At 42.2% G+C, this 25,463-nt stretch overlaps 1 long non-coding RNA gene across 1 annotated transcript in view; it reads left to right on the forward strand.

Moving 5' to 3' along the window:
- Positions 1–1,803: 1,803 nt before the first annotated feature.
- LOC141156440 (uncharacterized) overlaps positions 1,804–25,463 on the forward strand; it is a 67,352-nt gene continuing 43,692 nt past the window's right edge. Inside the window, exons 1-2 of the long non-coding RNA XR_012247613.1 lie at positions 1,804–1,972; positions 2,826–3,001. This is a non-coding gene — a long non-coding RNA (uncharacterized lncRNA). The remainder of the gene's footprint in view (positions 1,973–2,825; positions 3,002–25,463) is intronic.

Consider the following 25,463-nt stretch of genomic DNA (forward strand, 5'->3'; position numbering starts at 1 on the left):
GATCCCACTATTGAAATCCCTACCGGTCAATTACAATCTATAGTGAAAACTACTATTTCTTGCAGTGCCTCCACAGGAGAAATATAGTATTACACAGATCTTAATTAAATCAGTGATCAGTTTGTGATCAGTTGGGTTCTTCCAGGGTAAGAGAAACTCTTTGTAGCTTCTCTCCAATCTACCTACTAGATGGTGGGTTACCCCTAAATTAACTCAGGATTCCCTAATAGGCAAGGTGAAAGAGGGAACTAATTTTTGGCCAAAAATTAACGTAGTCCTTGTAGTATTCAACTTTTTGGTAGTTTTTTTTTTTTTATACACATAGGCATTTGATTATTGTCGCCCAAACTCACAATTTCATCAGGATCGGCTGGCCATCTAATGTAAGATATGAGTGCCTGAAAGATGATGCTAGGATGAAGAAGAATTGGTCATGTTGAATTTTAACTCATGTATGGATCAGATGTTTGGGCACCTTAAAGAAAAGCTGACACTTGGAATAAATATGTATTTTTTACTTGGCGTAAATGCCGCTGTTCAACTGAATCTGGCGTTGTTTTTTTTTTTTTCCTGCGCCTCTCCATTCCTGAGATATAGCCCTCTCTTCCCTACGTAGAAATCCTGTCTTGTTAGGCAAGTGGGCATGGTCCTCAAGAACACGCCCACAAAGAAGAGTTGAGGACTACGACCACTTGGCTAAAAAGACCAGATTTATATACAGGGAAGAGAGGGTCCTATCTCAGGAACAGAGAGGCGCAGAAACAAAAGAAAAATATCGCCGGACTCAGAAGAACAGCCGCATTTACACCAGGTAAAAACAATTGCACATTTATGGCAAGTGACAGGTCACCTTTAAGTGTTTGGAGCATTGTGTTAATACAGATGTTACAAAAAAAACGACAATATTGTTTAGCATATGCTGGCCATTTACATCTCTGGGTACCACACTTTATGAGCTAGGGGCAAGGCGTATCCCATTATCATAAATTACCCATGGCTCTAGACAGTGACTATCAGAGGAAGGAGACATAGGAAATTACTGAGAACTATGCACATGGACGGTGGCGCACGCCGGACTTGTGGTTTCCAAAAACAATTCATTAGAGCGGGTCTGCTGGTAACCACTCAATGAGTTAATTACATAGATCTCAATCACTGAGAAGCCACAAGGTTGTAACTCAGATACTATCTTATAGGCTTGTGTATGACCTAGGGGCATTGGAGGCAGTCTCCGTCCAACAGACTATGGGGCTTGCAAATATGCCAGTGTTTCCCTTCTTGGTTCTCAGCATTTAGGTGGTACAATGGGTTTCTCAGTGTTGGAGGGGAAGAGGTATTTGTGCAGCAGGCTGGAGAGATTCTCTGCTAAGTATTTCCAGATGTGGAATCACATCCAGACGTAACAATATTTCCATATTTGGAAGAGCTGGAGTTCTGCGTTTTTCGCATTTTTCTGCCCCTGTTATCCAACCACAAAACATTCTTGACAGTTTTAGATGCTGTTAAATATAGACTCGCCTGGTGTTCCAGGCGCAGGAAATTCACTGGAATTCCTCATTATTCACGCAATGTGTCTATCATGATAGGCTTGAAAATAGACTTTTACAACAATCCAACTGTCCTCATGGGCTGCAGATCTGAAGGAAAAAAAAAAAAAAGCATAAGGATCCAGACTCCTTCCCCACAGCATGAAATAAGTCACATACCAGAGATATCTACTACCATCAGATTGCTTGCAATTTTGGGTTTCATCACCGAGTCAGCGTAGTAGACAGGATTGTTTCCTAGCCAGCTACACATTAACCAAAACCTCCACCCAGAACCCACTCAGACAGGACTCCACTCCCTTTATTAACCTGTAGCTGGGGAAGGATATGAGTGTAAGGCACACGAGACACATCATGTCTGATAGGGGTCTAGTGACCTATATGGGCTACCAGTCTACTTCTGGACCATGGCATTTGGAAGAAGGGTAAGTCTTCCCTCGCTTCCTCTTTCCACTATTCTGGCAGATGTTCCCCATACACATTGTGCGAACTTGCTGGCAATCTCTTAACCCTTTATTGCAATGGTTCTCTCCTCTGCTTATACTGGAGACTGGTTTTATACCCCACACCTCATGCCAGTTGCCTCCTAACCATGTCTCCTAACCCTACACCTTGTGCCATCAGTTCATTAAATCCACACTTTAGGCTAGAAGAAGCTCCATATAACTTGCATCTTACCTCATGCCCTGCGCAAGCGAACCCTTAACCCTATACCTTTTACTAGAAGAAACCTCATACATTTCACATCTTAAGGTAGAGGTCTTCTAACCTTATACCCCTAACCCTGCACCTTTTGCTAGAAGAAACCTCATACACCTCACATCTTAAAGTAAAAGTCTTCTAACCCTATACCCTTAACTTTGCACCTTTTGCTAGAATAAGCCCTAGACATCTTAAGGTAGAGGTCTCCTAACCTTATACCCTTAACCCTACACCTATTGCTAGAAGAAGCTTCTTGCTCCTTATGCTTCTTAAGTTTTATGTTAAAAGTTTCCCAACTTTATATCTTGTCCTAGAAAGCACCTTATTGTAAGATAAGGTTCTTGCACCCTAGGTTCCTAATCTTATGGACCTGCTGGTCAAGTAGTCTCATACCCTTGGATCTCATGCTAGTAGAGGTCTCCCAACCCGAAACCTGCCAGTCTACACATGTTGTCCCACCGTACTCCCTATGCTTTCTACCAATACTTCTCCATTGTTCTCTCGAGTCTTTTGTTTCTATTGTCCGGACGCTCTCGTAGACCCATCCATTATAATGAAGTTCTGTTTTACTGACAGGTAAACTAACTCTGAGGATCTGTGCAGAATCTGCTCAAGGCAATGTGTAGCTTCTGGAATGGAAAGAGAACTTGACCTTTCTTATTGTGCAAGGAATTTAGAGAAATATCAGACATCTAGGTGTGAAAGAATGTGAGAGTCACTGGATGCCCCGAAGGTGGCCCTGGGTCCGGCAGGTAAGTGCACGGTGGGGTTCTGCTCCCGGACACATCTGCTTAGTACTGGGTTTATACCTATGGGCTATGTATACATGTAGTTGGATATATACTGTCTGCATACAGTGTGTGTGGGTTGAGCGGATGTACATTTTATCGTACACTAGGGGACTGTGTAAAAAGGTCCTCGGCTGGAAATGGTGGTTAAGAGGGGATTCCGCCCCCACCTTTCACATTTCCTCTTGTATATGTTAATTACATAAAGGGGTTCCCTCAGCAAGTATTTAACTCCTTATCTGCCAGTAAGTCATAGCGCGACTGAAAAGTTCTTCTACAACAGTATCATTAGAGTTTCCAAACTAAGGTTATGTTCACACTGAGTTTTTTTGGGAGGCAGAAAATGTTTTCGTGTCGTTCAATAGAAATCCTTTTTAGGAAATATTGTGCTTTTTTTGTTTCTTTTTGGAAGTTTTTTTCAAGCTTTTTTTTTTCCACGTTTTTGTATAGTCTTTTGACTTGACAATGTCAAGCTTATAGCGGATTCAGCCTGAAAGTAGTGATGTGCTTTTTCTTTTTTAAATAGTGGAGTTTCCAAAACTTCACCTTGCTGAAAAAAAAAACTCGCCGTATGAACACTAAAGTGGATTTTGCATTGAAATGAATAGGAAGAATATTCAAATTGTATTTGAAATGACTTTTGTTGTGGATTTAGGAGCAGATCCGCTTCAAAAATCCTCCCCAAAATAACATGTCCTAGGGCCCTGTCCATACTTTTTTTTCTTTATCAGAATATACGGTACCTTGGATATAAGACTACTGTATGTCACTGTATGAACTTGCGGTGGAATATGTCAACCATAAGATCCCACTTAAAAAAAATACATAGATCATGCGGTATATTCTTTTTTATTGTCACTCTGTATAAGAAAGGACAGCAAATACGTTGGATATGCCAAAAAGTGTTGGCATATCGAGATGTGGTTAGAACCTTAATGAAATGAATACAGATCAGAATAAAGGGGAGTTCTGGGTTTTAACAAATAAATGCTATTCTTTGTATAATGAAAAGTTGTACAAAAAGTTTTCCGATAAACTTTTTGTACAAATTCCTAACTTTTTTTTAAAATTTTTTTGCTGTTATTGAATAGAAAGGAATCTTATTTTATTTACGTATTAATTTAATTTTTACTCCCAGTGGATTAAAATCTGTTCTGCTTATGTGACGGATCCACGGGTATGTCTCTACCAAAGGTGATAGATCCATACCCAAAAGACCTGCAGCAGTAATTGTAGCAAAAGGTGGTCCTACAAAGTATTGACTCAGGGGGGCTGAATATAAATGCAAGTTACAATTTTCAGATTTTTAAAAAAAAAAAAATATTTAGTAAACCATGCATCATTTCAATTACACTTCAAAAAGATGTGCTACTTTGTGTTGGTATATTACATAAAATCCAAATAAAATACATTTAAGTTTGTGGGTATCAAGTGAAAAAATGTAGAAAAGTTCACAGGGGTTGAATACTTTTACAAAGCACTGTGTGTAATTTTGTTTCACCTGGTATAAATGCCACCATTCACCTGAATCCGGAATTGTTTTTGTTTTGTTCCTGCACCTTTCCGTTCCTGAGATAATGCCCCTTCTTCCCTGTATATAAACTGCCGTATATGCTCGAATATAAACCTACCCGAGTATAAGCCAAGGTACCTAATTTTACCACAAAAAAGTGAGAAAACGTATTGACTTGAGTATAAGCCTAGGGTGGGAAATACAGCCACTACTGGTAAATTTCCCCATCCTGGTATGCATTGCTCCCTCATCCCCAATCTTGGTATGCATGGCACCCCTCATCCTAATCCTGGTATGCATGGCACCCCTCATCCCAATCCTGGTATGCATGTCACCCCTCATCCCCAATCCTGATATGCATGGCCCCTCATCCCCAATCCTGGTATGCATGGCCCCCTCATCCCCCAATCCTGGTATGCATGGCCCCCTCATCCCCAATCCTGGTATGTATGGCACCTTCATCTCCAATCCTGGTATGTATGGCACCCTCATCTCCAATCCTGGTATGTATTGCCCCCTCATCCCCAATCCTGGTATATATGGCCCCCTTATCCCCAATACTGGTATGTATGGCCCCTTCATCCCAAATCCTGGTATGCATGGCTACCCTCACCCACAATCCTGGTATGCATGGCCTCCTCATCCTCAATCCTGGTATGCATGGCCTCCTCATCCCCAATCCTGGTATGCATGGTCTCCTCATCCCCCAATCCTGGTATGTATGGCACCCCTCATCCCCCAATTCTGGTATGTATGGCCTCCTCATCCTCCAATCCTGGTATGTATGGCCCCATCACTGCACACATAAAAAAATAAACACTTATACTCACCTTCCTTCATCCCCTCTGCTCCAGCGCTGCATCCTGTTCTGCTGTAGCAGCTCATGTCAGCATCTGAACAGTGCATGGCTGCCGGCATATTCACTCCTCTCCACGACAGGACTATGGGCGTGGAGAAGCGTGAATATGCATTCTGTTTAGTAGTGGGCACTGACAGCAGGAGCCGTGGCTCAGCACTCCTCTGTGTCTGCTACTAAAGAGAATGAATATTCATTCTTCTCCAGGCCCATGGGAATGGAAAAGAGTGAATATTCATTTCTCTTTAGCAGCGGGCACATGTGGCAGCTGCAGCAGCCGGCTACTGCGTGTGCCCTGCTCCTCCGCCGTCGCAACCCCCCTGCCACCACTATCCACCACCGGAATTTCTATATATTCTAGTATATACCTGAGTATAAGCCAAGCGGGGCTTTTTCAGCACAAAAAATGTGCTGAAAAACTTGGCTTATACTCGAGTATATACGGTACTCTTTTTAGCCAACTGGGCACGATCCTTAAGAAAACGCCCAGAGATAAGAGATGATGACCACGCCCACTTGGCTAACAAGTCTACATTTATATTCAGGAAAAAAGGGGTCATATCTCAGGAACGAAGAGGCGCAGAAACAAATGAAAAACGTCGGATTCAGAAGAACAAGCGGCATTTACACCAGGTTAAAAAAATATTTATGGAAGGAGCTTAGTTTCTAGGTTCTGTTAAACAAACAAGGAAACATCTTCTGCAAGAATCTACAATCAGGCCCATTTGCTTTCCATCGTAAAAAATACTTTTTTTCTGGTATAAATGATGGCTCTGGTATTGATGCCTCCTGACTGAAGTTCTGGCTCAATAATGAACCTCGCCTTAGGAGAACCTACCTCCAAAAAAACCCAACCCACCACACAGCTTACCTCTAAAACCAAGATCCAGCATGGGGGTACGGTTTTCATTAGATAACTCTCCACGGGTTGTCAGGACTTTATGAAAATTAGAAGATTCCAGTATTTCATCTTTATAGGAGCAACAACTTATTGGGAATGCAGCTTATTAAAAGTGGTTGTCATTATAGGGGCATATGAATATCATATAACGGACCCCTCCACTCAAGAGCATCCCCCCGTTATTAGTCAAAGGTGCAGGGAAATGGATGGACAACTGGAGCTTTTTTAGAATTGACACATGACCAAAATGGATTTTGGAAGTCGGACCTGACAGTCCTTCTAACATTGGTGCGAATTGATTTGGAGGACCCAATCCATCAGCCACGTAATTCATCTGAGGCTGCTGGACGAGAGGGCTGTGAACTGGCATCCATTGCTCTTCTTTTGAAGACATCACATTTGCGTTGATGTCAGGATGTCGTCAGGAGAGAGGCGGCTCTTAGACTTTTCGCTTGACGGCCACAGACGTGACCAGTGGACCTGGGTCTACGAATTGACTCGCACCAACTCTACTGGCCATACATCTTAGACACTTGTTGGACAAATGAGCTATTTCTCCTGACCTTCCCATACACATGCATGCTCAGTTCAGAGGAGTGTACATTTATTCTCAATAAGCTGGTGTCAAACTCCTCTTAGCTTGCATGAAAACAAAGGATAAGGGCATTTTGAAACCTTTCTAGTTGCATCATCTGCCGTCGGTGTAATGACACCGCCATAATAAAAAAAAATGACAATGGTGTAATAGAGTTATTGATCATTTATCAGAAGAGAACGTCATAATCTTTAGTGCTGATTTGTTTTTCATAGGGTCAGAATCGCAGATTTTGCTCATTTTTGGGTTATACTTTTGATTGGCTTTTGTTTCATTGTTGGACGGAATTCTAAGGATAATCAAACGAACATTCCGATTCCGGAATTCTGCCTGATCACTACGGGGTTAACGGTTCCTGTTCTGTACTGGTCAGACCATCAGAGGGACATTCCATCCGTGACATCACCTCCCACCCGTCCAGCAATAATCCATATTTGGTAGGACCCTTGTGTGCGTCATTGCTGGTTCTCCAGAGGGAGGTCGGTATCGCTCGTGGCATACCTCATGTCTTATGTAGTGGAATCCCTTCAAGGCTGCGAGACGAGGTGGGGGGAGGGGGGAGCGGACGACTTGTGCTTTCTTTTCTTGTGTTTACCTCATTTCAGAATTGTAATGAGGTGGAAATAATGACATCATTCATTTTTCCATTTCAAGTAAAAAAAAAATCATTTCGGATGGTTTCAGCATGTTCCAGAGGACGTAAAATGATTTATCATATTTAGCATTCTGCGTGCCTGCGTATACAATCAACCCCCTTCATCGAGCCAGCCGTGTATATAAATAAACGCCTCTATACATTTCTTGGTTTGCTATATGGAAAGGAATGTGTTTAATCAAAACGGTGCCCTAGGAATAAAACATCGGGTCCAGATTCCGAGCATGAGTCAATGACTTCTACCGTATAAACATGGCCGAGGTGACGCCCCCGTGAGCCGGAAGCGGGCTCCGGCCGCCTATTCTGTGGACCCTGCCGTTGTCAACATTGCTTTTGTTTAATCAGATTATGTCATGGTGATCATATAGAGCCCTGGGTGTTCTCGAAGATATTCAAGTTTGAGGTCATGACAGCCCATATGTTGTTGTAATTCATTGTAAAGGATCGCTTCCCTCACTTTTTCCATGTACTTTATGTTCTTTTTATTTTTATCTCCTCATTCACTTTCCATATGTTCTGGTCGGTTTTTTATCTCCTCATTCACTTTCCATATGTTCTGGATTTTCTGTTCTTTTTCCCTAAATTGTACTTGTCTTCACATATTTAAAGGGCAGCTATCAGAAAATGACATTGCTTAAATCAGGCTTTTGTGATAAATGTTTTTTGTTTAAAACCTTTGATAATTTTTTTACATACCACAATATTAAAAAAAATAGAAATCATGCAATTCTCACTCTGGCCTCTGGGGCTTTTTTTTAGACACTAACTTCCTGTTGTTGCAGGAAACAACACATGTACATTAGGAGCAATGAACAGGCTGTGATCCTATCTTGTGCATTGAAGCATCTAATGATCATGTGCAAAGATCATGGTGGAGAGAGGGGGAGCAGGGTCAGGCATGATTAGTGGATCCTGTGTTAACAGATGTATATAGAGAGGTGTTACCTATAATTGTAATCCTGTCTTTGATGATAATAAGCCTGCTGAAAACTGTTTTTGAAAGGGCCGGAAGATAGAGTCTAAAATAAGCCCCAGTGGTCAATGTGAAAACTGCGAAATATAATTATTTTTTTTAAATAAAGATTGTGATATGAAGAAAAAAATATTGCCAACATTTAAAAAAAAAATACATGAAACACAATAATCTGATTAAACAATAGATCATTTACTGATGATAGCTTCCCCTTAAAGGGGTTGAGAGATTTCAGTATAATACATTTTTCCTGTTGATAGGGCCATTAGAAACAACCCCTTTTAGAATCAGGTCCCTGAGGTGATCGGTTGATTACCCCGGGTCCAGCTCCAGGATGTAGCTGGGATAGCCAGTAGCCAACCCAGCAGCCACTTGTAATATAACATTATGGCTATCCAGATGAATGGCCATCTTTGTACTACAAAGAAAGCTTGAGTACACCATAACATGCAACGCCTGATGAAGACCCACAATAGGTCGAAACATTGAGGTGATGTATTTGGCAAAATAAACCCTTTTTGTCTTTTTCACAACCCGAATGGATGCGTCTATTTTTTATTTTGTCGTATTTCCAAGTGTAATTCCTTGGTTCATTGGAGGTGATCGGTTGATTCCCCTGGGTCCCGCACCAGGATGTAGCTGGGGTAGCCAGTAGCCAACCCAGTAGCCATTTGTAATATTACATTATGGCTATCCAGATGAATGACCATCTTTGTACTACAAAGAAAACTTGAGTACACCATAACATGCAACGCCTGATGAAGACCCACAATAGAGCGAAACATTGTGGATGTATTTGGCAAAATAAACCCTATTTGTCTTTTTCACAACCCAGATGGACGCGTCTATCTTTTATTTTGTCGCATTTCCAAGTGTAATTACTTGGTTCATTGACGCAGAGTCCTCCTTTTGGTGAGAGCGCTGCCAGCTGATTTTCAAAAGGGGAACGAACTCCACCAACCAAAATTCTTTAAGGTTGGTGGAGACAGTTGGACAAAGCAAAAATTTGGCAGGGCCCCCATCTCATTTTTAGAACCTGAATCCCACCTAACGTCCAATTCCAGCCACTTCTAGCAGTGTTGGTTGCACATACAATTGGATCTCTCTACTAAAGTCTATAGGGACATAGAAAAAAATCCAAAAACGTTTTTCCTGAAAAAATGGAGAAGAGGCAGAGCAAAAGTATGAAAGCAGTGGTCACCTCTCCACTTATTTTCTTCTGGACAGAATCATTGAGGTCTGTTCAGGAAGGGCTTATGAGTCCAGTGGGCGGTCCTAATCAGTGATTGACAGTTATGGAAGTGGAACAGCTCATTGGACTCCTAGCCCAACAAGAAGCAGGGATTTACATCAATGCATTAAAAAGTAATATTGAATCTTTTCCCATAAATCCTGAAGACAGGTTCTTACATTCGTTATGCCCAATTTATGCTTGATTTCATAGGCTGAAATTTTATGAATATTACCTTTGGCTAAAAAAATGGCTGCCTGTGTGCGTCAAGAACAGGTTAAATATAAACGACATTTACGTCATAAGAGAACTTCATCCTGTCTAAAGGATCACTTGTGCTTTTTCCTTTTTTTTTAGCAGATTATCACTTATTTCCAGGGACATGCCCAGGTTTTGCCACTGAAAATATTTTTGTCTCTGAAAATTACCTTAGTTTTCCTATATTGACCAATTGCACTGAACAAATTCTCATATACTGAAGATTACAAGGAATTCTCACTGAATAGTTCTTTCTTTGACAAACAATACGGCTCTTGTGTATTTAATAAACTTTCTAAACTACCAAATAATTAGAGATGAGCAAATCTTTTGAAATTCGAAATTGACATCTTTATCTAATTTTTCCCCAAAATTTGATATGTATGTACTACAAAGCCTCCAATTGCCCATAAAACACGTGTGTAACACCCTGAGGTCTCCTAGGACTGAACACTTTTCAAGCTCTTCAATGCAAAACACAGCCTTAGTAATGTCAAAGTGACCACATATATGGCTATGGGTAAATGGATGGCTGCTCTTCACTGCTGTGCTATTACACACTATCTGTATATTTTGTTCAGTGTCTTATGGCTTTCTTTTCCTATCACTCTGGCTAAGTAATGAGCTGTGACATCCTTTCACTGTCCAGATTCACTACAAACTGCCTGCTGCATTCCTTGCCTCAGCTTTTATACTTGCTATGATAGTCCCTCCTGATTGGCTGCTGCATTCCCTGCCTCGATATTCATACTGGCTATGATACTCCCTCCTGATTGGCTGCTGCATTACTTGCCTCGTCTTTTATACAGGCTATGATAGACCTCCTGATTGGCTGCTGCATTCCTTTCTTTAGTTTTTATACAGTCACTGATAGTCTCTCTTGATTGGCTGCTACATTCCTTGCCTCAGGTTTTATACTCGCTGTTATAGTCCTTCCTAATTGGTCACTGCATTCTTTGCCTAGGCTTTTATACTGGCTATGATAGTTCCTCCTGATTGACTGCTGCATTACTTGTTTCAGCTATTATACTGGGTAGGATAGCCCCTCCTGATTGGCTGCTGCATTACTTGCCTCGTCTTTTATACAGGCTATGATAGACCTCCTGATTGGCTGCTGCATTCCTTTCTTTAGTTTTTATACAGTCACTGATAGTCTCTCTTGATTGGCTGCTACATTCCTTGCCTCAGCTTTTATACTCGCTGTTATAGTCCTTCCTAATTGGTCACTGCATTCTTTGCCTAGGCTTTTATACTGGCTATGATAGTTCCTCCTGATTGGCTGCTGCATTACTTGTTTCAGCTATTATACTGGGTAGGATAGCCCCTCCTGATTGGCTGCTGCATTCCCTGCCTCAGCTTTTATACTGGCTATGATAGTCCCTCCTGCTTGGCTTCTGTATTCCCTGTCTCGGCTTTTATACTGGCTATGATAGCCCTCCTGATTGACTGTACTATACCATTTGAAGGGATACCTGCAAGGTTTTATCGGGAAGAGCACATGGCCGCGGCTGAGGTCACATGAGCCTGATCTCTGTCTGATGCAATCTTTTGCTTTGTGTAAAATAGTAGTGGCCATTTTTTTTTTTTAGAGCCGCTCGAATTGAATCGCAAATTGTTTGAATTTGCTGTGTTCATCGAATTTCAGAAAATTCAGTGCAGATTCTATTCGCATTGAATTGATTCACTGAACTCTACAAATAATACCAAAAATTGTATCTTAAAAATGATTTCCTCTTTCAATAGTTTGTTTCTTTCAATTTAATTTAGCAGCCAAGTTTCGGAACCCATTTTTGCTATTTAGTCACATGGTCACCCAGGCTGCTGGGTTTTTATTGCGTATAGGACGTTTTCTGCTTCAGTTTATTCAGAAGTCAAATTTGGAGCATTTTTACAAACATCTCAAAAATTGATGTATTGCTTCTTTTTCCACGTGGAAAAAAAAAACAGCATCATGTGCACTACAGATGTGTTTTCCCATTGAAATCAATAAGAAGTTCAGTAAATGAACATTTGAAGCAGATTTTAATTTTGATTTTGTAGCAGAATCTGCATGAAAATCCTTGTCAGAAAAAAACAACAACATTTTATTGAAATGCTGCGTCAAAAACTGCACCAAAACAGTGTAAAAAAAAACATGTGATCTTACAAAACAGAATCCAACAACCACATTTTTTTTTGGAGTTTTCAAACATTATTTGAACTCTTGGACTTTTAAGGCTATGTTCACACGGAGTTATTTATCATGCCAAAATCCACATAAAAAATGCTCCAAACCTGCTTGCAACAAGCTACCTATTCATTTGAATGGGAAAAAACGTGAATAGTGCACATTTTTTTCCTATATTTTTTAATACATAGTAGAAAAAGTGTCACGCCAATTGTGTAAATCTTATTGAACTTTATGATATGTTTTTTAGCAAAGTTTTGCATAAATAAACTCACTGAAAAAAAACCATCAAAACAGCGTGTTCTTAAAAAACTGTGCCAAAAATCACATGTATTTTAGAAGCAGTTTTCAGACGTGGATTTTTCTACTTGAAAAACTCAAAACTTTCTATTAAAGAAGCACTCCCCCTCCTCCCATCAAAGTTTTTATCCTCTTAATATATTGCAGTCATCATATTATATAGCACTGTGGACTTATAATTGCTCATTTTGCCTTTCTACCCAGCTAATTCTTCTCTTTTCTCTGCTCAATCTAGAAACAGGAAGTCTCTTGTCCCTGCATGAATCATTCCCTTCTTCACCTCCTGACCCAGCTGCTCCCTCCTCCCCCTGCCAGGGACTTTTGCAGTGAGTGATGACTCATACAGGGAAAATTGACCTCCTGTTTCTACATAGAGCTTAGAAGGATTCAGCTGGTCAGTTTTTAATTATGTGATATCATAATTCTTCTGTTTTCCATTAGGTCTAACTGGGTAGAAGGGCAAAATGAGGAATTGTAAGTACAAAGTGCTGTATATTATGATGATTGCAATATATTAAGAGGATAAAAACTTTGATGGGAGGAGGAGTGCTTCTTTAAGTAGGACGGCAATGTAATATCTTCAGGTTCTCCTTGACCCTACACCCTTTTTCAGGTGGATTCCACCTGGAACCTGCCTGATAAATTGCTGAAAAAAAATGTCCTAAAGTGTCTTCGCATAGCAAAAATCTCGGTGGGTCTGCCAGCGTCTTAAAGACGCCGTGTGCACATGCCAGAAGAGAGTGAAGGTTAGGTTTTTGAAAGGGGTTTTCTAGGATAAGAAGAAACATGGCTTCTTTCCTCCTAACACAGCACCACACTTGTCTACAGGTTGTGTGGAGTATTGCACCTCGGCCCAGTGCACTTCAATAAAGCAGCGCTGTAATACTCGATGCAATACATGGACAATTTTGAGGCTGAATCTTGAAGAAAATGACATCATGTTTTTCAATTCCAGGGCAACTTCTTTAAGGTTTTGGGAGTCTTCCATAGCAATTTTGGTATTGCACATATTTCCATTTGCTACCGCTCCAATATATTTATAGGGGACAATATGCCATATACTAGATTGTATAAGTCCATAGGGATAGACATAAGGGCAAACAACAAGACACATAATGCAAAGCCACTAAGCGGTCATTTTTAACCTTTTAAGCCCCCCCATACACAGATGATGTGGGAAGAGATAAGGACCTGCCATGTCTAATTTTGGACTGCCCGATCCTTATTTTTCTCTGTGAGATAAGTCGCCACCAAAGAAGTCTGACAGCAGCTCCCTCATAGAGAACACATGAGCAAGCGCTCATGTATGGAAGAGTCGGGAGAAATAGCTGCCATCGTTCAGCCAGCAGCCACCTATTGTGCATGTGGCCCTTTGTTTGGAATTTTTGCTCCTCTTCACCCGCCCTCCTTATGTCATCCTGATATTTACATGTATTTTTGCACTTCGGTGCAAACTGTCTGCCCCGACCTAGCACCTTCCTTTGTCTTATCATCTGACTTCCAATATTTATTGGCCCCTTCGGCATATTTCCTCTCCGAACCTTGCCTGAGTCCTTTTTCCACTCCAGGTGCTTGCAGGAGATAAGGAGATGCCACCTCGCTCCAATGTTTGCAGATACCTTACAAGAGCAATGAAGACATCTGACATATCATCAAGCAGAAATAGCCAACAACATAGCCATTAAAATCCTATAATGAGACTTCGTACCTACTTTACGCAGAGGTGCCACCACATGTGGTCCAGGAGCTGGCAGATGTGTTGTGTGTTGGTCGGACGTCCCCAGCGCGATTCACTTATTTTATATTTTATGTTGGATGTGATCTGTTGTTCCTGGTATCAGATATTTCACATGGAGAAGGGACAGGCTGTACTGTTCTTTAATGGGATTATTGAATTTCAGGAAAAGTCCTTCTAAATTATCACTTCTTTATCTCAGATATCACCAATTCTGAGAACCTACGGGAACAAGTCCTGCACGTCACTTATCTTTTGTAACTTTTCTATTCCGGTTTAACGCACTATTCTTAAAAAGCAAAGTAATACAAATCCTGGTTTATAATGAGACAATAGGCAAAGCTGAGTATAGGGCCTGTATGGTGGCCCACAGGGCCCAAACTGCTCCACATTACTGCATATGGTGGCTCTGTAACTTTGTGCCAATAAATGGGGGTCACATAATGCAAACAATTTGGGTAACATATTGCCAACAGAGCAAAGTCACATAGTGCTGATAGTATATACCCACATAGTGCTGATAATATATACTCACCTAGTGCTGATTATACAGTGGTGGCCAAAAGTATTGGCACCCCTGCAATTCTGTCAGATAATACTCAGTTTCTTCCTGAAAATGATTGCAATCACAAATTCTTTGGTATTATTATTTTCATTTAATTTGCTTGCAAGGAAAAAACACAAAAGAGAATGAAGTAAAAATCAAATCATTGATCATTTCACACAAAACTCCAAAAATGGGCCAGACAAAAGTATTGGCACCCTCAGCCTAATACTTGGTTGCACAACCTTTAGCCAAAATAACTGCGAACAACCGCTTCCGGTAACCATCAATGAGTTTCTTATAATGCTCTGTTGGAATTGTAGACTATTCTTCTTTGGTAAACTGCTCCAGGTCCCTGATATTTGAAGGGTGCCTTCTCCAAACTGCCATTTTGAGATCTCTCCACAGGTGTTCTATGGGATTCAGGTCTGGACTCATTGCTGGCCACCTTAGAAGTCTCCAGTGCTTTCTCTCAAACCATTTTATAGTGCTTTTGGAAGTGTGTTTTGGGTCATTGTCCTGCTGGAAGACCCATGACCTCTGAGAGAGACCCAGCTTTCTCACACTGGGCCCTACATTATGCTGCAAAATTTGTTGGTAGTCTTCAGACTTCATAATGCCATGCACACGGCCAAGCAGTCCAGTGCCAGAGGCAGCAAAGCAACCCCAAAACATCAGGGAACCTCCGCCATGTTTGACTGTAGGGACCGTGTTCTTTTCTTTGAATGCCTCTTTTTTTTTCCTGTACACTCTATGTTGATGCTTTTTCCCAAAAAGCTCTACTTTTGTCTCATCTGACCAGAGAACATTCTTCCAAAACGTTTTAGGCTTTCTCAGGTAAGTTTGGGCAAATTCCAGCCTGGCTTATTTATGTCTCGGGGTAAGAAGTGGGGTCTTCCTGGGTATCCTACCATACAGTCCCTTTTCATTCAGACACCGATGGATAGTACGGGTTGACACTGTTGTACCCTCGGACTGCAGGGCAGCTTGAACTTGTTTGGATGTTAGTCGAGGTTCTTTATCCACCATCCGCACAATCTTGCGTTGAAATCTCTCGTCAATTTTTATTTTCCGTCCACATCTAGGGAGGTTAGCCACAGTGCCATGGGCTTTAAACTTCTTGATGACACTGCGCACGGAAGACACAGGAATATTCAGGTCTTTGGAGATGGACTTGTAGCCTTGAGATTGCTCATGCTACCTCACAATTTGGTTTCTCAAGTCCTCAGACAGTTCTTTGGTCTTCTTTCTTTTCTCCATGCTCAATGTGGTACACACAAGGACACAGGACAGAGGTTGAGTCAACTTTAATCCATGTTAACTGGCTGCAAGTGTGATTTAGTTATTGCCAACACCTGTTAGGTGCCACAGGTAAGTTACAGGTGCTGTTAATTACACGAATTAGAGAAGCATCACATGATTTTTCAATCAGTACCAATTTTTTTGTCTACCCCCTTTTTTTAGGTTTGGTGTGGAATTATTTCCTATTTGGCTTTAGGACAATTCTTTTTGTGTTTTTTCATTGAAGACAAATTAAATGAAGAGAATAATACCAAAGAATTTGTGATTGCAATCATTTTCAGGAAGAAACTGAGTATTATCTGACAGAATTGCAGGGGTGCCAATACTTTTGGCCACCACTGTATATACTCACATAGTGCTAACAGTATATAACAGTCGATAGAAACTTCGGCACTCAAAGTTATGGAATGCAGATTTTTTATTCACAATGAAATGGCAAAAAGAATCAGAATATCAGACCCAAAATGAAATCAGATACATAAATCGACGTCTCGGCCACCCCCATGCTTCACAGTAGGTATGATGTTCTTTGGATGCAACTCAGCATTCTTTCTCCTCCAAACACTCCGAGTTGTGTTTCTACCAAACAGTTCTACTTTGGTTTCATCTGACCATATGACATTTTCCCAATACTCTTCTGGATCATCCAAATGGTCTCTAGCAAACTTCAGACGGGCCCGGGCATGTAATGACTTAAGCAGGTGGACACGTCTGGCATTGCAGGATCTGAGTCCCTGGCGGCGTAGTGTGTTACAGATGGTAGCCTGTGTAACGTTGGTCCCAGCTCTCTGCAGGTCATTCACTAGGTCCCCCCATGTGGTTCTGGGATTTTTGCTCACCGTTCTTGAGATCATTTGGAGCCCCAGATCGAGGGAGATTATCAGTGGTCTTGTATGTCTTCCATTTTCTAATTATTGCTCCCAAAGTTGATTTCTTCACACCAAGCTGCTTGCCTATTGCAGATTCAGTCTTCCCAGCCTGGTACAGGGCTACAATTTTGTTTCTGGTGTCTTTCGACAGCTCTTTGGTCTTCACCATAGTGGAGCTTGGAGTGTGACTGAGGTTGCAGACAGGTGTCTTTTATACTGATAACAAGTTCAAACAGGTGCCAGTACTACAGGTAATGAGTGGAGGACAGATGAGCCTCTTAAAGAAGAAGTTACAGGTCTGTGAGAGCCTGAAATCTTGCTTGTTTGTAATTGACCAAATATTTATTTTCCACCAAAATTTGAAAAAAAAAATCTTTCCAAATCAGACAATGTGATTTTCAGGATTTGATTCCTCATTTTGTCTCTCATAGTTGAGGTCTACCTATGATGTCAATTACAGGCCTCTCTCACAATTGGTGGTTGACTAAATACTTTTTTCCCCACTGTACTCACATAGTGCTGATAGTATATACTCACATAGTGCTAATAGTATACACTCAAATAGTGCTGATAATATATACTCACATAGTGATAACAGTATACACTCACATAGTGCTGACAGTATATACTCACATAGGGCTGACAGTATATACTCACATAGTGCTGATAGTATATACTCAGATTGTGCTAATAGTATATACTCAAATAGTGCTGATAATATATACTCACATAGTGCTGACAGTATACACTCACATAGTGCAGACAGTATATACTCACATAGTGCTGATAGTATATACTCACATAGTGCTGATAGTATATACTCACATAGTGCTGATAATATAAACTCACGTAGTGCTGATAATATAAACTCACATAGTGCTGACGATATATACTCACATAGTGCTAACAGTATACACTCACATAGTGCTGATAGTATATACTCACATAGTGCTGATAATATATACTCACATAGTGCTAACAGTATACACTCACATAGTGCTAATAGTATACACTCATATAGTGCTAATAGTATACATTTACATAGTGCTAATAGTATACACTCACATAGTGCTAATAGCATACACTCACATAGTGCTGATAATATATACTCATATAGTGCTAACAGTATATACTCACATAGTGCTGATTGTATATACTCACATAGTGCTGATAATATATACTCACATAATGCTGATAATTTATACTCACATAGTGATGATAGTAAATACTCATAATGCTGATAGTAGATACTCACATAGTGCTGATAATGTATACTCACATAGTACTGATAGTATATACTCACATAGTGCTGATAATATATACTCATATAGTGCTAACAGTCTCACATAGTGCTGATAGTATATACTCACATAGTGCTGATAATATAAACTCACATAGTGCTAACAGTATACACTCACATAGTGCTAATAGTATACACTCATATAGTGCTAATAGTATACATTTACATAGTGCTAATAGTATACACTCACATAGTGCTAATAGCATACACTCACATAGTGCTGATAATATATACTCATATAGTGCTAACAATATATACTCACATAGTGCTGATTGTATATACTCACATAGTGCTGATAATATATACTCACATAGTGCTGATAATTTATACTCACATAGTGATGATAGTAAATACTCACATAATGCTGATAGTAGATACTCACATAGTGCTGATAATATATACTCACATAGTACTGATAGTATATACTCACATAGTGCTGATAATATATACTCATATAGTGCTAACAGTCTCACATAGTGCTGATTGCATATACTGTACTCACATAGTGCTGATAATATATACTCACATAGTGATGATAGTATATACTCACATAGTGTTGATAGTATATACTCACATAGTGTTGATAGTATATACGCACATAGTGCTGATAATATATACTCACATAGTGCTGATAGTATATACTCACATAGTGCTGATAATATATACTCACATAGTGCTGATAGTATATACTCACATAGTGCTAATAGTATACACTCAAATAGTGCTGATAATATATACTCACATAGTGATAACAGTATACACTCACATAGTGCTGACAGTATATACTCACATAGTGCTGATAGTATATACTCAGATTGTGCTAATAGTATATACTCAAATAGTGCTGATAATATATACTCACATAGTGCTGACAGCATACACTCACATAGTGCAGACAGTATATACTCACATAGTGCTGATAGTATATACTCACATAGTGCTGATGATAATATAAACTCACGTAGTGCTGATAATATAAACTCACATAGTGCTGACAATATATACTCACATAGTGCTAACAGTATACACTCACATAGTGCTGATAGTATATACTCACATAGTGCTGATAATATATACTCACATAGTGCTAACAGTATACACTCACATAGTGCTAATAGTATACACTCATATAGTGCTAATAGTATACATTTACATAGTGCTAATAGTATACACTCACATAGTGCTAATAGCATACACTCACATAGTGCTGATAATATATACTCATATAGTGCTAACAGTATATACTCACATAGTGCTGATTGTATATACTCACATAGTGCGGATAATATATACTCACATAGTGCTGATAATTTATACTCACATAGTGATGATAGTAAATACTCACATAATGCTGATAGTAGATACTCACATAGTGCTGATAATATATACTCACATAGTACTGATAGTATATACTCACATAGTGCTGATAATATATACTCATATAGTGCTAACAGTCTCACATAGTGCTGATTGCATATACTCACATAGTGCTGATAATATATACTCACATAGTGATAACAGTATACACTCACATAGTGCTGACAGTATATACTCACATAGTGCTGATAGTATATACTCAGATTGTGCTAATAGTATATACTCAAATAGTGCTGATAATATATACTCACAAAGTGCTGACAGTATACACTCACATAGTGCTGACAGTATATACTCACATAGTGCTGATAGTATATACTCACATAGTGCTGATAGTATATACTCACATAGTGCTGATAATATAAACTCACATAGTGCTGATGATATATACTCACATAGTGCTAACAGTATACACTCACATAGTGCTGATAGTATATACTCACATAGTGCTGATAATATATACTCACATAGTGCTAACAGTGTACACTCACATAGTGCTAATAGTATACACTCATATAGTGCTAATAGTATACATTTACATAGTGCTAATAGTATACACTCACATAGTGCTAATAGCATACACTCACATAGTGCTGATAATTTATACTCATATAGTGCTAACAGTATATACTCACATAGTGCTGATTGTATATACTCACATAGTGCGGATAATATATACTCACATAGTGCTGATAATTTATACTCACATAGTGATGATAGTAAATACTCACATAATGCTGATGGTAGATACTCACATAGTGCTGATAATATATACTCACATAGTACTGATAGTATATACTCACATAGTGCTGATAATATATACTCATATAGTGCTAACAGTCTCACATAGTGCTGATTGCATATACTGTACTCACATAGTGCTGATAATATATACTCACATAGTGCTGATAATATATACTCACATAGTGATGATAGTATATACTCACATAGTGTTGATAGTATATACTCACATAGTGTTGATAGTATATACGCACATAGTGCTGATAATATATACTCACATAGTGCTGATAGTATATACTCACATAGTGCTGATAATATATACTCACATAGTGCTGATAGTATATACTCACATAGTGTTGATAGTATATACGCACATAGTGCTGATAATCTATACTCACATAGTGCTGATAGTATATACTCACATAGTGCTGATAATATATACTCACATAGTGCTGATAGTATATACTCACATAGTGTGTAAGGGGTTTGTTACTCACTCAGCCGTTTTTGAGGTAGTCACAGGAGTCAGTTTCTTTAAAAATGTCCAAGGATTTATTCGGACTTCATAAACCGCACTCTCCAAGTAAATGAAACATAGCCTTGTCCGGCACAAAGTAACAAAACAAGAAAAAACAGTCCATACAGTGCTGCGGGTTCACCCGCTCACAGTCAGTGTCCTGTAGCACAGACACGCTGGAGGTGTGCACACCTCAAGCCACAGACATTGAATGAGACACTTGGTCTCCATTTTATACACAGGCCTTGGGGTGGGGATATGTGAGCAGAAAATCCCTCCCAACTCTTATGACTGCTCGTCAAAACCGTCCCTGATACGCCCTGTTAACCCTCTCAGCACTATGTGCGCTGTAGCATACTTCCCGGGTTTACATCACCGAAGCTACCAACCTTGATGACACATATCTCCCTTCAAGGACCTGTCCGGCGGCCATCTTACATACTCCCCCCTCTGCCCAAAGTCGGGGGGGCTTGGCACCTTCTGCTACCAAACAGTGGACCCTCGACAATGCGTCAGCATTGCCATGCAGTTTCCCGGGCCTATGCTCTACATTGAAGCTAAAATCTTGAAGGACTAGGAACCAACTGGTCACTTGGGCATTGTTCCCCTTCTTCTCGCTCATCTACCTTAGTGGGGCATGGTCTGATACCAGTCTGAACTTCCTGCCTAAGAGGTAGTACCTTAGAGTGTCCAATGCCCACTTGATGGCCAAACATTCCTTCTCCACTGGGGAGTAATGTTATGGGGTGCTCTTCCCCGTTCACCTCTTGTGATAGGACAGCACCCAGTCCGACATCTGACGCGTCCGTCTGGACCACAAACTCCTTTGAGAAATCCGGTGCCACCAGCACTGGCTGTTTACACAGAGCCTGTCTTAGTTCCTGGAAAGTTGTCTCCGCTTCTGGAGACCACTTAGCCATATCCGACTTTGCCCCTTTCAGGAGGTCTGTCAAAGGGCGGATACCATGGCGAAGTTGGGGATGAACCGGCGGTAGTAGCCCACGATGCCCAGGAACGTTCTGACCTGTTGTTTTTTAGAGAGGTTGTGGCCAAACCTGGATCGCGTCAGTTTTATTTATTTGCGGCTTGATCACACCTCTGCCTACAACATAGCCCAAATATTTGGTTTCCTCTATGCCCATGGCACATTTCTTCGGCTTCATGGAAAACCCCGCCTTCTGCAGAGCATCTAATCTTGCTTGGACTTTGCTCAGATGGCTTCCCCAATCCTGGCTGTAGATCACGATATCATCCAGGTAGGCCGCTGCATACTTCTTGTGGGGAACTAGGATCCAGTCCATGGCTTTCTGGAAGGTAGCTGGTGCTCCCTGGAACCCAAATGGCATCTTGGTGTACTGGAAATACCCATCTGGAGTTGAAAAGGCTTTCTTGTCCTTGGCATCTTGGGCCATAGGAATTTGCCAATACCCTTTTGGGAGGTTAAGGGTGGCAATGTACCTTGCTAGCCCTAGCCTTTCAATTAGTTCATCTACCCCGGGCATTTGGTACGAATCAAACTTGGAGACCTCATTCAGTTTCCTATAGTCGTTACAAAACCGCCACTCTCCATCTGGTTTCAGCACTAAGACTATGTTACGGATCCGGGTGGTGGAACCTCTGTGCTGCGGTGCAAGGAGGGACCAGAGGGGAGTAACTAGGTATCAACTCGGACCGACCAAGGTCGTACGGCGGCTCAATCGACTCCGTGACCAGGGAATGACCGAGCAGAGGGACCAGGTGCTACTCTGGGACCGACCTTGTATGAGAGCAGGTGACTCCCACGGGTCAGAAGGCAGGGACTGACCGGTACAGCGGAGGAGCACGGCAGGCAGGCTGACGGGTGATCCGGGCAGACGGACTGGCAGACACGGCAGGTAACAAGCAGGAGCCTCCAGGTAGGCTGGCTGGTAGGCACGGCGGGTAACAGGCAGGTGCTTCTAGGTAAGCGGGCTGGCTGGCACGGCAGGTAACGGACAGGTGCTTCCAGGTAAGCAGGCGGGTTGAGCCCGTAGACAGACTGGCGGACTGGACTGTAAACAGACTGTCGGGCTGGAGAGTAGACAAGCTGGCGGACTGGACTTGTAGTCAGGCTGGCGGACTGGACTTGTAGTCTGGCTGGCGGACTGGACTTGTAGTCAGGCTGGCGGACTGGACTTGTAGTCAGGCTGGCGGACTGGACTTGTAGTCAGGCTGGCGGGCTGGACTGGTAGTCAGGCTGGCGGGCTGGACTGGTAGTCAGGCTGGCGGGCTGGACTGGTAGTCAGGCTGGCGGACTGGACTGGTAGTCAGGCTAGCGGACTGGTAGTCAGGCTAGCAGCGGGACCTGAGGGCTGAAGCAGAGTATAACACACAAAGCTACAACCTTGCACGGGCACCTCCATTTTGGAGGAGGTGCCTTTTATATGAAAGGTCCTCCGACCATTGGCCGGGGACTCCTTTGGACGGCGCGCGCGGCCCCTTTAAGAGGGAGGGAGCGCGTGCCCTAAGCAAAGTGCCCGGGAAGCTGCGCGTGCCAGCAGCAACAGAGGCAGGAGCGCCAGAGGACGCCAGGCAGGGATACTACAGAATATGGGACTGGACCAGCCACTCTTGGATTCTTCAATGACTCCCTGACTTAGCATCCCCTTCACTTCTTTCGAGATTACCTCTCGGCGGGCATCGGGAACCCGATACGGCTTCAGGTTTACCCGGACATGAGGCTCTGTAAGGATGTCATGATCTATGATGTGGGTACAACCTGGTAGTTTGGAGAACAGGTCCCTCTTCCGCTGCAGCAACTCTCGGCACTGTTGCTTTTGGGCACGTGACAGGGACTCAGCCACCTTGACCTCTTCCACGTCGGCTTCAGACTTTCCCACCAAACACGGAGCTTCCACGGGCTCCCTATCTCGCCATGGCTTGATCAGGTTGACGTGGTACACCTGGTAAGGCTTCCTCCTCCCTGGTTGGTGGACTTTATAGTTGACATCGCCAACCTTTTCAACTACTTCATAGGGGCCCTGCCACTTAGCCAGGAATTTGCTCTCCACTGTAGGTACCAGCACCAGTACCCGATCTTCAGGGTTGAAGAGTCTCATCCTCGCCAACCTATTGTACACCCTCCCTCGACTGTGCCTCTTGTGCTTTGAGGAGGTGTTCTTTCACAATGGGCATTACTTCGGCAATCCTCTCTTGCATCTGTGCCACATGTTCGATTACACTTCTGTAGGGTGTAGACTCCCAGGTCTCCTTTGCTACGTCCAGGAGTCCACGGAGGTGTCGGCCATACAACAGCTCGAAATGGGAGAATCCAGTAGAGGCCTGTGGGACTTTTCTGATGGTGAACAGAAGGTACGGCAGTAGGCAGTCCCAGTCCCGGCCGTGTTTCTTTACGACCTTCTTCAACATGGCCTTCAAGGTTTTAATAAACTGCTTTACTAAGCTATCTGTCTGTGGGTGGTAGACTGAGGTCCTGAGTTGTGTGATTTGCAGTATCGTGCACAACTCCCTCATCACTTTTGACATAAACGGAGTCCCTTGGTCTGTTAGGATCTCTTTAGGCAACCCCGTCCTGGAAAAGATATGGACCAGCTCCCGGGCTGTACACTTGGAGGAGTTTCGTAGTGGCACGGCTTCCGGATAGTGCGTAGCATAGTCCAGTACCACCAGGATGTACTGATGTCCTTTGGCAGACTTGATCAGGGGTCCCACTAGATCCGTGGCGATGCGCTCAAATGGGATCTCAATGACAGGCAGAGGCACTAAAGGGCTACGAAAGTGAGCCACTGGGGAGGTCAGCTGACAGGTAGGACACGACCTACAATAATTCACTATCTCCCGGTGACACCCGGGCCAGTAGAACCTCTGGAGAATCCTTTCCTGGGTTTTTCTACCCCCAGATGACCCCCCAAGACATGTGCAAGGGCCATATCTAACACCCTGCATATGTACGGCCCTGGCACCAGTAACTGCTCAATTACCTCCTCTCTGAGATTGGTGACCCGATATAGTAACTCCCCATTTACGGCAAAGTGCGGATATCGGGTGTCAGCCCTTGGCTCTCATTAAGTACAGTTACATTATTAAACGCCCCATTTAGAGTTAAGTCCCTGAGCTGGGCAGCTACAAAGTTTCCCCTGGACACCTCCAGTTCAGGGATGTTGGCCTCCAGGGATGCTGCCACATCCTCATCCCCAACCAGCACACAAAAGGAAAACTCGTCTGCTGCAGCCTGCGACAAGGTTTCTTCAGGGGCGACTTGGTTGTTGCCCGGACAACCCAGCTTCCTCCCATTCTCCCACAAGTCCCAAAACAAGGCAAAGTCCCACCATATTACAAAAGGGTGCAACAGGTCCTTGACTACGCCGACTTCATGGGACTCGGCGCCACAGGGTAGTTTTTAGCGTCCCCATGGATACAACGGACGCCGACCTTTCTCACCGGAAGCCGCCGATGAGGAACTGTGGCCCTCACTAGGGTTACCAAACTCCCCAAGTCTAACAGAGCAGCCACTTGCACACTATGCACTGACACGAGACATACCTGCGGTCCCCCGCCTGGTAGAGGGACAGCACTGCAGGCAGGATATGCAAAATATGAGCAACGCCGTCTTG

The sequence above is a fragment of the Phyllobates terribilis genome, unplaced genomic scaffold, assembly GCF_046119375.1.
Source record: "Phyllobates terribilis strain yellow unplaced genomic scaffold, ASM4611937v1 Scaffold_8__6_contigs__length_399053987, whole genome shotgun sequence".
NCBI classification, from domain to species: Eukaryota; Metazoa; Chordata; class Amphibia; order Anura; family Dendrobatidae; genus Phyllobates; species Phyllobates terribilis.